Raw genomic sequence first — 12,132 nt, forward strand, 5'->3', positions numbered from 1 at the left:
AAAACAAACCCTACAAATTCTCTGTGAGAGGCTCAGCACAATAAATGTGATCTGTGATGCTCTGGTCCCAAGCAATGGCTACAGGCCCCCATCCCTACTGTCAATAAGGAGACACAAGGAGACTCTGGACAAATCCTTTGTTCTAGAGAGAACAGAATAAGATGATGTGGCAACAGTGCTGCTGTAAATATCCTTATCAAGAAGCCTTCATGAAGCCCTTTCCTATCCAACATTTCTGCTATGCTCATGACCATAATATCTCTGGTTTTCCTTCCAAGCAGAGAGAAATAAAGGAACACAAAAGGTCCTCAGGCTAATTTTTCCTATGCACATGAGACTGGAACAAGTATGATACCATTTGGGCTCGAAGCTGGGCCAAGAAAATGCATTTAGACCCAGGGATCTCCACAGCTCATATTCCCATCATGGGAGGCTTTGATCAGAGTACTCTACATCTGTGTCCACGTTACTCTCCACACGCAAAGGCAGCTCAGCTTACCTCTTGCTGTGCTCCTGGTAGCTGACACGTGTGATCTGAGGTTTCCCCAAAGGGACAGAGAGGATGGAGTAAAGCTGCTCAGAACTGTGTTGCCCTGGCTTTGTTCTATTCACAGCTAATGCATGATGCAGCTTTGTGGGGCTCTTCTTATTCTCTCCATCTTTTCCCCTGGGGTCGTATGGTCATGCCAATCATTTAAAGAGAGGATAAAGGCAGATACATAAAGGCACAGTAAGGGAGGGGTAGCGTGCCCTCCAGCTACTTTGCCCAGCCGTGGAAGATTTTCCCTACACAGTTTTGCTCCTCTAGGCATGGTGGAATACACTTTGATTTTCCATCCTTTCTGAACTCATTATCATCTGAAGTCAGTGACATTGGTACAAATTAACACCTGATCTCTGTTTCTAAGGAAGAGAAAACATACCAGGTGGACATTTAGAAAAATCAATTCCCATGATAAAGCCAAGGATATTAAAAAAAGAGAGAGAGAAAGAAACACACAAAGATTACAGAGTGCAGCTCTCCCACAGAAGCAGACAGAGTGGCAGCCAGCCATTGTTCAGAAAGGCAGCATCAGCACCAAGAATCAGATGACTAAGCTCCTGATAATGAATGAAATATTTTTGCTATGCTGAAAAAATTCTGGCACTGCAGGAGGACTTAGGATAAAGGAAGCAATTTGAAGGGCCATTCTGAAGGACACCATCAGATACCTTTCTGCTACAAGAAATTCCAGTACCCTGAAAAGAAGCAATGGTTTTTGGATTCAGCAAGGGTAAAAGGATGCATGCTTAAATTAGTGTGGACTTGATAAGAACAAATGTGAATAGCATTCTCTGCTAAATGCCATCAGTTTTGTTGCGAGAGACATGATGGAGTTCTGGTTGAGGTTCAAATTGGCTCTGAAAAGGCAGTAGAGACTGGGCATCCCTGCTTCTTGCAAGCTAACATATGGCTGCAGCATCTTGAAGTGTTAGTTCCTGCTCGGCTGCTCATTGTCACCCCTGTGCTGCAAGGTGGGGAGCCTATGCAGAGCTGGAAGGGAACATGTGCTTACAACTCAGCTGCTTCATTCGCAGTCTGGTAGCTCAGCACAAACCAACTTCATCCCAGAGCTTAGTGGTAACATCTCAAAGGAAGATTCACCAGCGCTCACATGCTCACTTGTCTTGCTATCACAGCTGCCTTCTAATATCCCATCCAGAGCTAATGTGGTTATCTGCATTGCGCTAAAGTGTCATGGATGTACCCATGTACCCTTTATGGGTACCCAGTCCATCACATTGCTTGCAGCGTGACCTTATGCTAGGCAAAAGAAGACAGCAACCAAATGAAGACTCTTGAGAGAGGGCATTCATAAGTCAATGTTATGTCTGACTGTCAGTGCCATTTGACTATACTGGAATAATGGAAAGACACTGCAGTTCACCCTTACAAAAATGAAGGATAGAAATATAAGTAAATGAAAAAGTTTGGATGCTCATGTATAAGAAGTCATACACACATACATGCATACATATGCATATGTCTATGTTGAAAAATTAAGGTTATATATACTCTACGGTAAGAAAATGGTAGCAAAGGAGGAGGTTTTACAATGTGAACTGGGCTTTGAAATGGTCTTCTTTCTCCTGGAAAATAGCTTCTGAGCTAGAACCCTTTCATTGAAATACACAAAATTTCCCCGTTAATGATACATATTTCAATTTGTGGGCTAAAATGTTTACAATGCTACTGCAAATAATTGATTCTTTACAAACTTACTGTGCTGCACCCTGTGAGAAGAGTTACTGGAAATCTTTTTTTAAAACAAACCTTCCCTTCAATACAGCCTAACACATGGATAGATTAGGTATCAACTTGGGGTACTGGAGGAAACAGCACAATTAAGACTGAGTCCCCCACATAATTCCACCACACAGAAGCCTAGCTCCATCCAAAAATCAAACTTAGTCAGGACGGAGACTCCAGTTCAAGGTTTGCTCTTGTACCTGCAAACCAGGATATCTGCTTTAATGATTTAGTGAAGTCATTTTAAATGTTGTAAACAAAGTTGGGATCAGGTCTAGAAGTCAAAAATCGTGCTCATTTCCTAGCAATTCTGTTCCTTTTTATTCTGAAAACTGAGTAAGTCTAAATAGCCTCAGATTTCTTGCATTAAATATTAAACCCAAAGTCCAAGGCTTCAGCGGGAACACGGCATCTACAAAGCTTTCATTAACTGCGCTGTGAAGCTTTGAAGCTCCGCTGTGCAACTATTAGCTGATCTTATTTAACAAACTGCTGTAGGCCTATGTGTTGTTTGTGACTGAGCAGGTGATGATTTTCTCTTCGCTGCCACCAGTCAAGGACTTTCCACTACCGGGACCCAGGCTCCAGCTTTGCTGTAGCGGGGGAAAAGGGAAATGTTATCGCCATTGATTTCTAGTTCAAAGAAAGCTTTTTGCTTTCACACTTTGAGAAACACAGACTATCAGATCATCTCACAGCCAGGTTAATAGTGGGGTATGCTTTATTTTGTGGCTGACGCGGTTGTTATGTTTAGTGCTTGTAGGAATCGAGACCGCTCAGATAGCGATTTTTGCCCTCTGTATTCTCTAAATTCCTTTCTAAATCTATAGCCTGCTAACACTGGCCAGATTGTTTTCACAGACTCACAGATTTCACAAAACCCTCTTAGGTCCCGTTTTTCCTTACAGATGAAAGCAGTTGCATACATGAGGCTACTGTATAGTGACAAAGGGTAGTAAGTTATTTTGCTTACTTTCAAATAAGATGTTGTATCCTAGAGACCAGCTCTAATGCATCGAATAGCACATATGTATCCTGGTTTGGGTTGTGAAACTCCATCTTCTGGTAATGGTCATTTCATGAGCAGATGGTATGAAGTATCTGTTGATGCAAAGATAAGGTCAGGCTCCAGGATGTATTAAGTATGACACTGCAGTACGATAAGGTTCAGGTGCACCTGAAGATGACTTCACAGGAAGGGGAGCAGGAGGATAAACAGAATACAAGCTAGGAAAGGTTAAGGGATTATTGCTCTCATTACAAGCACTAGATTACTTAAAGCAAGAGAAACTCAGCAAATTCCAGTAAACAGAGGGAGAGGATGGATGCTACAAGAAAGAGATGACAAAATTGATCCTATGTCATTTTAGGCAACTCTGAATTTTGTGGCTTTCACCGTAAGCCTGATCTCCAAAGAAAATTATTAAATGCTACAGTCCTCACTGAAGACTTTCACTGAAGATTTATCAGTGTGGGTTTGCTCTTCCATTCCTTGTAGACTGATCAACATGAATGCTGTCATGCTGTCCCTGTGGAGTCTAGTCAGGTAGGATGCACCAGTTGTAAACTTACTACCTAAAGATTCCTGAAGTCTTGGGACTCATCCAGCCCCAGTGAAATCCTCCAAAATGTGGCATCTGGTCCAACTTAAAAGAATCCTAAAAGGAACACAAATAATGGCTAGGATATGTAATCACATTGAGAAACTGTTTGGAAAGAGACATGTTTTCTGATTGCTGTGTAAATGGTCCCAAGACTTGCATAAAAGCACAAGCTAACATGACTACACAAACCCTTTAGGAGCAAAGGCAAATAAGATAAGGATTTTCAGTTCTGTTGCCATTGAGTCTTTGAAGCAATGAGTCTAGACAAATCAAGTTCTGCTTAACCTCCTGCTAGAGATGAAATAAATATGCCCAGAAAGAAAACACATAAAATTACTATGCTTTAACTATAAGGGAAAAACCAAGTGCGAAAGAAAAAGACCTACACACACAACTCAAAAGGTTTTGTATTTTTCAGCATCTGTGGTCTGGTACCTACTTTCAGAGATCACCACTATTACAAGGAAACGACTGAACTGTCTCAGAAAGGTAAGAGAGTATAAGAAGTAAAAGGCTAACATGTTAAGTAAAGCTAGGCCTTTGGCATTCACATCAGTGAAATATCATGTAATACATGCCTCTGAAACCATGCCAGCCTGCATTGTGGCTGCTTACCTAGCTGAAACAGAACACTGTTATTGTGCTTTTTCTAATGAGAAGAATACTTTTTCATACCTAGAAGGTACCTCATAAAACAATCAGGCAGCAAATTTAACAAGCCAAAGGAAGTAATTTTTTTTATTATTATTTTTTTTCCGCACAGCACATAAAGCAGTTGTGGATGTGGAGTGCAATGCACAGAATGGGTTGAAAAGGGGTTTGGCAGATGCATAAAGGAGAGGGCCACTGTGGGTCATTAAATGTGATTAACAGGAGAAAGCACCCAAGCTGCTGACTGCTGGAAGGAGGGATGCCAAGGAGGAGTCACCTTGCATAGAAACCGTATTCCTTACATCCTTTCCTAAAATGTCCTTCAGCAGCCAACGTGAGTCATGACACTGGGTTAGGTGAAGTCTGTCTCGTGTGCTTCAGCAGTTGTGCTGCTACCTCATCTGCTGCTCCTTGTCTTGTAGCGCATTAAGATAATTTTGAAATGCCATCTCTCAGTTTGGGACCTGCCTCTTCCTTGGGTCCTGCACTGATGTAGGCACAAGAAAGATCTATTTTTCTGGCCATCAGCCACTATCTACTGTGCTGGTTAAGTGTGTCAGTTCATCATAGCTGTTAACTTCACAGTTTATCTGTAGAGTGGTCTTAGTTGCAGGTTCTCAGGGTGACAGATTTCCTCCTTACTACAGAGAAGAAAAGGGACAATACATGCAAAAGGGGGAAAGGGAACAAAGTAAGACATGAGAAGCAAAGAACTGAGGGAGAAAAAATGGCCAGAGTTATGTAGGAAGTAGACTGGTATTTCTTTTGTCAAATACATATTTTAAAAGCCAGTGCTCTGATGAACTTGCCTGATTGACGGCTGTGAAGGAGATTATTCTGGCCAACAGTGTCTCTGGACCATAGGACTGTGATATTATTTGTATTGGAAGACAGAGCTGTATGACGGAAAACAAAAACTTGCCTAGCTTCTTGCCTCATCTTGAAATATGGCCTCTGCCCCGAGGGTATTTTCACTCCCAATATGCAGCAGTTATCCTACGCCCCGTCAGATCTGGATAGCCATGCCAGGAATGACAGCGCTTACGCCTGCCAGCACGGGGCTCCCACGTGGACCATTAGGATTTCTTGTGATGCAGTGTTGCTTCTCAAACTGTGAGATAAATGTGTCTGTCCTCCCAGAAACATCAGGAGATGTGGGATGGTTCTGGGGGATGGTTAGGGCTTAACTGGTGTATTTGGTGTCCTTGCAGCAAAGAAAACAGGTTGCCAGACTGAGTGAGAGCTAAATCCAGCCTCTGAGTTGCACATCTGGCTATGCATGGCTGAGGTGATTTGGGGGGATGTGTGAGAGGAAGGGGTGAAACACCAAGAGTCCAGATTAAATCTGGAATGAATATATTCTCTAATGGAATAGTCAGATCCCTGGTTTTCTCTAGATCACAAACTCTTTCTGAGGTCAGGGAAAACCTCATTGTGGCACTAGTATTGCTGTGCTGCTATTGAAAACTGATGCATTGTTCACAGTGCTAAGGCTCTTTTCTCATACTGCCTGGGACAATTTACATCTTGTTGGAGTTCCTAAGAAAACAACTTACTACTGTCAAATCTCAAACTTTGACAAGCGTGCATCAGTCCCTACCCCATCCCAAGGGAAATATTTACTCTTATGGTTTCTGACAGGATTTTTGTATTTTACTTAGTGAAGACTGCGTATAACACAGAACCACACACCAACATGGGACACAAACCCGCTCAAGCTGGCATTCAACATATGCCTGGCAGTCAAGTAAATGAGAGATGGTTTCACCAAAGACATGGGGCCAATCAAATGAAATTATTCAGCTCCCAGTTTAGATTATCTATGATTGAACTTGATTGTAGCACGGATGAAAACAAAACCTGATTTCAATAAAGGTCATAAAACCAGTGAAATATCTAGGTCTGGAACGTGTGGTTTCTAGTTAGCATTTCAGCAGACCCATCTCCTAGGCTACATGGGAATGATAAAAGAGCTACAGCCCTGAATTTTGCTACCTTAAAACCAGGTGAAGGTTGGATTTCAGCTCCACAGTGAAACTGCCCACAGTAGAGAACCAATCCACGTTACGTTACAGCTATGACTTCCTTCCACAGGATCCATCTCAAGTCATCAGCTCCTATAAAGGGTCATATCCTGCATTTTTGTCAGGTCTTCTCTAAGTGGAAAAACCTTTTCTTTTATTCATCTGTTTTAAAAAAGATAATCCACTGCCACTTCCATGTTTATATTTTTACAGTTTCAGAACAAACCATTATTTTTTTAATGAGTCAAAAGCTGATAAATATCCTGCTTTTTATGTACTTGTAAGCTTCCCTGGGCACTCTGCACCACAAAGCTCACAATGTGCTGGTTCAGGATTGAACTGGGAAGGCAATTAAGCAAGTTGATACCCTCTCTCAAAAACCTAGTGCAGCAGAGATGTGCAGATAAATAATTGAATGAAACCTTATCTTTTCTGCTAAATACGGAGGAATTTTTTTGTATTTTGCATCACTTTAATTGAGCTAAGAAAGTCACAGACAATGCAAACTGGAGCTTTTAGTTCAAGCTGCACAGGGTCCAAGTTATTCCATAGTACCTGTGTTTTTCCCCCGCTCCTTGACCCCAGGTCAAGTCTGGATGGCTGATAAAACTGTTGTTTGATACCTCAGTCCTGAACTCAGACAAAAATGCTGACACTGTGCAGAAAAAAGTGCTTAGTAAAAGGCAAAGAGTGTCTCAGCACCAGAGACTTCATGGCTTTCCTTCATGCTGCTGAATATGAAACCCCTTCAGCTGGGTCCATAAGGAATGGGGAATAGGAAGACAAAAAGGAGGAGCTAGAGAAATTGCCTTTATCTTGCTTCTCATTCTTCAGGGAAACAGCTCATCTTTGACTTTCTTAACAGCCATGATTCTTCTAAAAGAATAGAAAGATAATATAACCTTCCTTTTCCCTCGCCATGCAGTTTTCCTTTCTTCCTCATGCCCAAAGAACATGGAAATATTAATCCTGAAAGTAATGTAATGTATCTTCCACTCTTTCTTCTACACATCAGCTGTCTCCAATCCATGGTCAGAATACCTCTTCATACTTCTCCACAGTCCATCCTCTGCATTATCTCCGTTAATCTCTGTCTCACAAATTTTTCTCCATAGCTACCATTCTGTTTCTTTCTCCTCATCTGAGACATTTTCTGGAGGTAACTGGGTGATAGAAATGAGGTGCTCTCATCTCACCCTACAGATTTCTCAGTGAGATAAGTGGAAGTCATCCCTGCCTGAACAACTCCTGGTCTTGTAGCAGGATGAGCCACTGTGCACTCTGCACCATGAGGACTTCAGACAAATCTCATCCCTGGGATGCATTTGATGCAAAAGATCTGGGAAGAGTCAGCTGGGGCTTTGCTTACAGTATCCAAGGCTCCAGATGGGGTTTTGACAGCTGTTATAACCTACTTACTGTAAGGAAGTTATTCCTGCAGGGAACTGGAAGCAGGTTAGGTAGGCAGCGAATCTGTGTGGACGTCATAACGAGCTCTGCTAGCTTTATATCATTACAGAGCTCTCCTCCAGTAAGGAGATTCTCTATGCTGGTCTTGCGGTCAAGTGACAGCTTTGTTTCCTAAAGGAGTAGCTCCAGGTGAGAATCTCCCTTTATAATTATTCTATCCTTGTTCATTTTCCCAAAACTGAAATAATTCGTCTAGGCTAGTAAAAATGCTTTAAGTTGTACACAAGGAAGTACCACGTCCTATCTCTCCTTCCCTGAAGGTATTTCCCCCGCTTCCCTGCTCCTCTCCCTGCATCTAGTCCTGAGAGATAGGAACCCACTGCTTATTGTGCAGCGTCCTGATTTTCTGCCAAAATCCTTGTTTCTGTTTTAGTTGATCCTACTTTGCTGCGGTAAGTTTTTCTTCAGCTGCATCTTGTGAGCTATGAATCCTTCCTTGCCAAGTGCAGAGTTCATACTTTCCCTTGATTTACTGGCAGTAAAATATTGTCTGATCAGATGTCTTAGCACAATGCTATTCTCATCTAAGGATGACATTTTTACCTTTCAAAGAAAAACAGAGCTTCACTTGAAGATAAAAAGGAAGAGAGCTGAAGAATGTAAACAGAGTTTAAATTCTCTTATCAAAGTTAAAGAAGAAAAAAAAATGCCCCAAACTATTTTAAACAGAGGCCCTATATAAGGAAGTCTGCAAAACCACTTCCCATTTCATAGAACAGGATATGCCAAAGAAATGATACAGCTTGGCACAAATAACAAAGATAATTTCCACTTTATTTAAATACTACAAGGACATTTAAAGACATCTCAGGACATAAATCCCATTTTGATTACATTCTTCAGCTTTGCTTTAATGTTCTTTTTTCTGGGTAGAAGGGGAAACTAGGAGGATGGTCAAAACTTGTGGTTTGTAAAAATTATGAGCATCCTTTAAGCAGGTCTGGAAATTAAAATCTTACAGATCTTCCCCATGCAAGCCTAGAGAAGGAAACCAGCATGTAATCTTCTCCTCTTTGCTTTACTGGAACCCTTTTATCGCTCATGGCTGACCTGGAAGATGAGAGGTAATTTAAACTTTAATTGTCTCAATAAGAGCCAAGTAAAGAAAACAAAACTATATTAAAACAAACAGTCTATGGCCACTGAATCTATCCTCTTTCAGACTTATCACCCTGGGGACACTGATGGATGGGGTCAGAATTCAAATCTTGTAGGCTGGGATCACTGATGAGAACAGCCCCTGCTGGCTGCTAAACAGATGGGCACCCTCAAACCTACACAGCCATGCACACATCCTTAGCTGATGGAAACCATCGCTTCTCTGCAGGAGTCAATAAAGAGATATCAATATTCAGCAGCTGGGAATCCAGCCTATACAATTTTCAATTTGGGTTAAGCTCAGGATTCACAAGTGTTGGATCCAAAACCGAGGCATGAGCAGTCCCTCAGGACTTCGCCATTTGTAAGTGCCAGTAAAAACCACACAAGTGTCAAGTAAACCTGCACAAATGCAGACTCTCATGTCTTGCATACATGCAAGGTTCACAAGAGAAAAGACATCTTGAGAGAGCTGTAAGAATTTAATTAGGCGTGCAATCCTATAGGCATCTTGTTCTTAAATCAGTTACGTTAGACGGATGAGTAATGATATTAAAAGCCAGTAGCTTCTGTCCCACAGGGAAAAAAGTGGGAATTTTGCACTGTTGGGGGGAAAAAACCCCATCTGTTCTCCATTAGGGAATGGTTCTGCAATGTGCCACAAAGAACTGTGTATGGTTTAGTTCATCCTTCTATACTGGCTTTAATTCTGTTCCTACAATTAAAACACTCTAAAAATCATTTTGTTAAGAGAGTAAGGGGAAGGAGTGACAGAAAACTCAAGGGAAAATAACTGTATACACAAATCACAGGCCCTGCCTAAATCTTAAGCTCCCGGTCCACACAGTGGGAAGAATAATTCAAGTCAGGGAAAATCCCAATTAAGTCTACAACATACCTAATATACTTCAACTAAACCAGTCTCCCTCATCATTCTTCTTAAATATCAAAACACAAACTCAATGTAAAGCAAAGTATCATTCTAGAAGTCCTAGAAGATGACTATAGATGTCTTGTTAAGCTCTGCCAACTCCTGAAAGTCAGAGAGGGTAGCATCTATCCATAGAGTCCACATACAGAATGCTGACCAATTAAGTCAGTCCTGGAAGTAAGAGTTGGACATTATAAAGTATCATTCCTTATTAACATACAGACAATACAGATGCAATAAATCTTCCAGATCTTCCAAAATCATCCAACATAGTTCATGGAAATATTTGGAAGGCTCAGATGCAGTGGGAGACCTTTGCTTGTGCATCCCTGCTCTATGGTCTCATTGGACTTTAAAATGGTCCAATGACTTCAGAGGTTGCAATGAGCCTGTTTCTCCTTGATGTGCAATGCAATGACTGCAGGGCACTACATACACACAGTGGCTCAATGAGTGCGGATTCAAGTGACGTTTTCAAAGGTATCATCTAAGACATGAGTTGGAGCTGAGAATCCAGATCCTCTAGGTAAGTTTTGATCGCCTGTCTCCAGGTGAGGGATCATGCCAGCCTATACCCAAGGGCACAAAGGAGGAAAGGCTCCTTGAAACATTTCTTCTCCAACCTTGTGTGAGGCTGGGCACAATCCACTTCTAAATTATCTAAGGAAAGCAGTTCTGATCTGAGGAGAGAAAAGGAAATTTGCCAGAGAAATGTTTTCAGGACATAGTTATACAATAGCAACTAGAAAGGTCATCATGAAGCATCAGCTAGTGTTTGTTCCTGTGCCTTTCACTGAGCAAGCTTAAAATGAGGTTGGTTTCATATAAGTAATCACTCAGCCAATTAAAAAAAGAAAACTAAGAAGAGCCCTGTTCACTACCACCTTATAACATGAGGGGACTAATGCAGAGATCTTATTGCAGTTTGGTGATAGCATCTTTGCTCCTTATGAAGCCTGCCAGTTAGTAGAGACAACTGCCAAAAATAAGTCCTGTCTTTCCTAGGCAAGGACACAACAACCCTAACTGGGGCAATGGAGGCAGGTAGGAGAGTCTGAAAAGTGAAAGGAAGAGAGCAATAATCAAAACAACTTTGTTTTGTTCTCACCACTGGGTGTGTCCTTGTTTTGAGTGAGGAAGTAACTTAGTTTAACATCCAGATCAGCTGAAAAACCTCAGCTTTACCGTAATTGAAGTTCAGTTTTTCACATCCCTTTGCTCTTCCCTTACACCCTGTTGCACTTTCATGATTGACCAGCAGTCTCACCTCAGTGCTGGTCAGACTGGTTAATTTGATGACCAAGGCAAACTTCCTTGTGAAACAACTGCTGTAAAAAAGCTGTTTCTGCATATGTGCCTGCACCTGTTCTCTTCCCATTACTCCTCAAACATCGAATACAGACAAACATGAAGCAGAAGCTCTCTCTGGGAATTTTGAGGGACAAAAGAGCCTTGTAAAACAAGCCAGGAAGGTGTATTATTACAGAGGATAAGAAAATAAACAGCCACATAGTCCTCTGTCCTCATTCCCAGAGCTTTTTTATGTAGCTCAAGCACCACCACACAGGTAGCACCAGCACTCCCACAGCTGCTATGCTGACCTTTCCTCAAACACCTCTCACCTCATAGACAATCACCTTTTTTCCTTGATTCTGCCACAGGAGAAATTCAGGTCAAGATACACAAGTCCTGATGGAGCCATGATGGTGGTGATTCACTATAGACTGTCTGGAATGATAGGAGGGCCAAAGTACAATGTCTTTTACCCCATTATTTCTTCCAAAGGATTTTGGGAAACTGAGTACCAACAGGTTAAAGAGAAAGGAAGAAAATGTCATCGTGTAATGCTGGTGTAAAGCTTTGCTCCATCAATCTCAGCTTGAGAACAGGAGGGAAAGACTGAATGAAGAAGGTGTTACTTGCTTGCTAATGTAAAGAAATTGTGAGAAATTACCCATGTAGAATTCGTAGAGCCTGCCCCTGCCAAATGACTTTGGCATGTGGGATCCTGTAGAACCTGTCCCTTCAATCAATTTGCCAGAAGTCTGAATTTAATTAAACTGT

General features: G+C 41.6%; 1 long non-coding RNA gene across 1 annotated transcript in view; it reads left to right on the forward strand.

Annotated features, from left to right (window-relative positions):
• Nucleotides 1-4,220: 4,220 nt before the first annotated feature.
• LOC114015947 (uncharacterized) overlaps nt 4,221-12,132 on the forward strand; it is a 43,306-nt gene continuing 35,394 nt past the window's right edge. The window contains exon 1 of the long non-coding RNA XR_003560151.2: nt 4,221-4,383. This is a non-coding gene — a long non-coding RNA (uncharacterized LOC114015947). The remainder of the gene's footprint in view (nt 4,384-12,132) is intronic.

The sequence above is a fragment of the Falco cherrug genome, chromosome 3 (assembly GCF_023634085.1).
Source record: "Falco cherrug isolate bFalChe1 chromosome 3, bFalChe1.pri, whole genome shotgun sequence".
Taxonomy (NCBI): Eukaryota; Metazoa; Chordata; class Aves; order Falconiformes; family Falconidae; genus Falco; species Falco cherrug.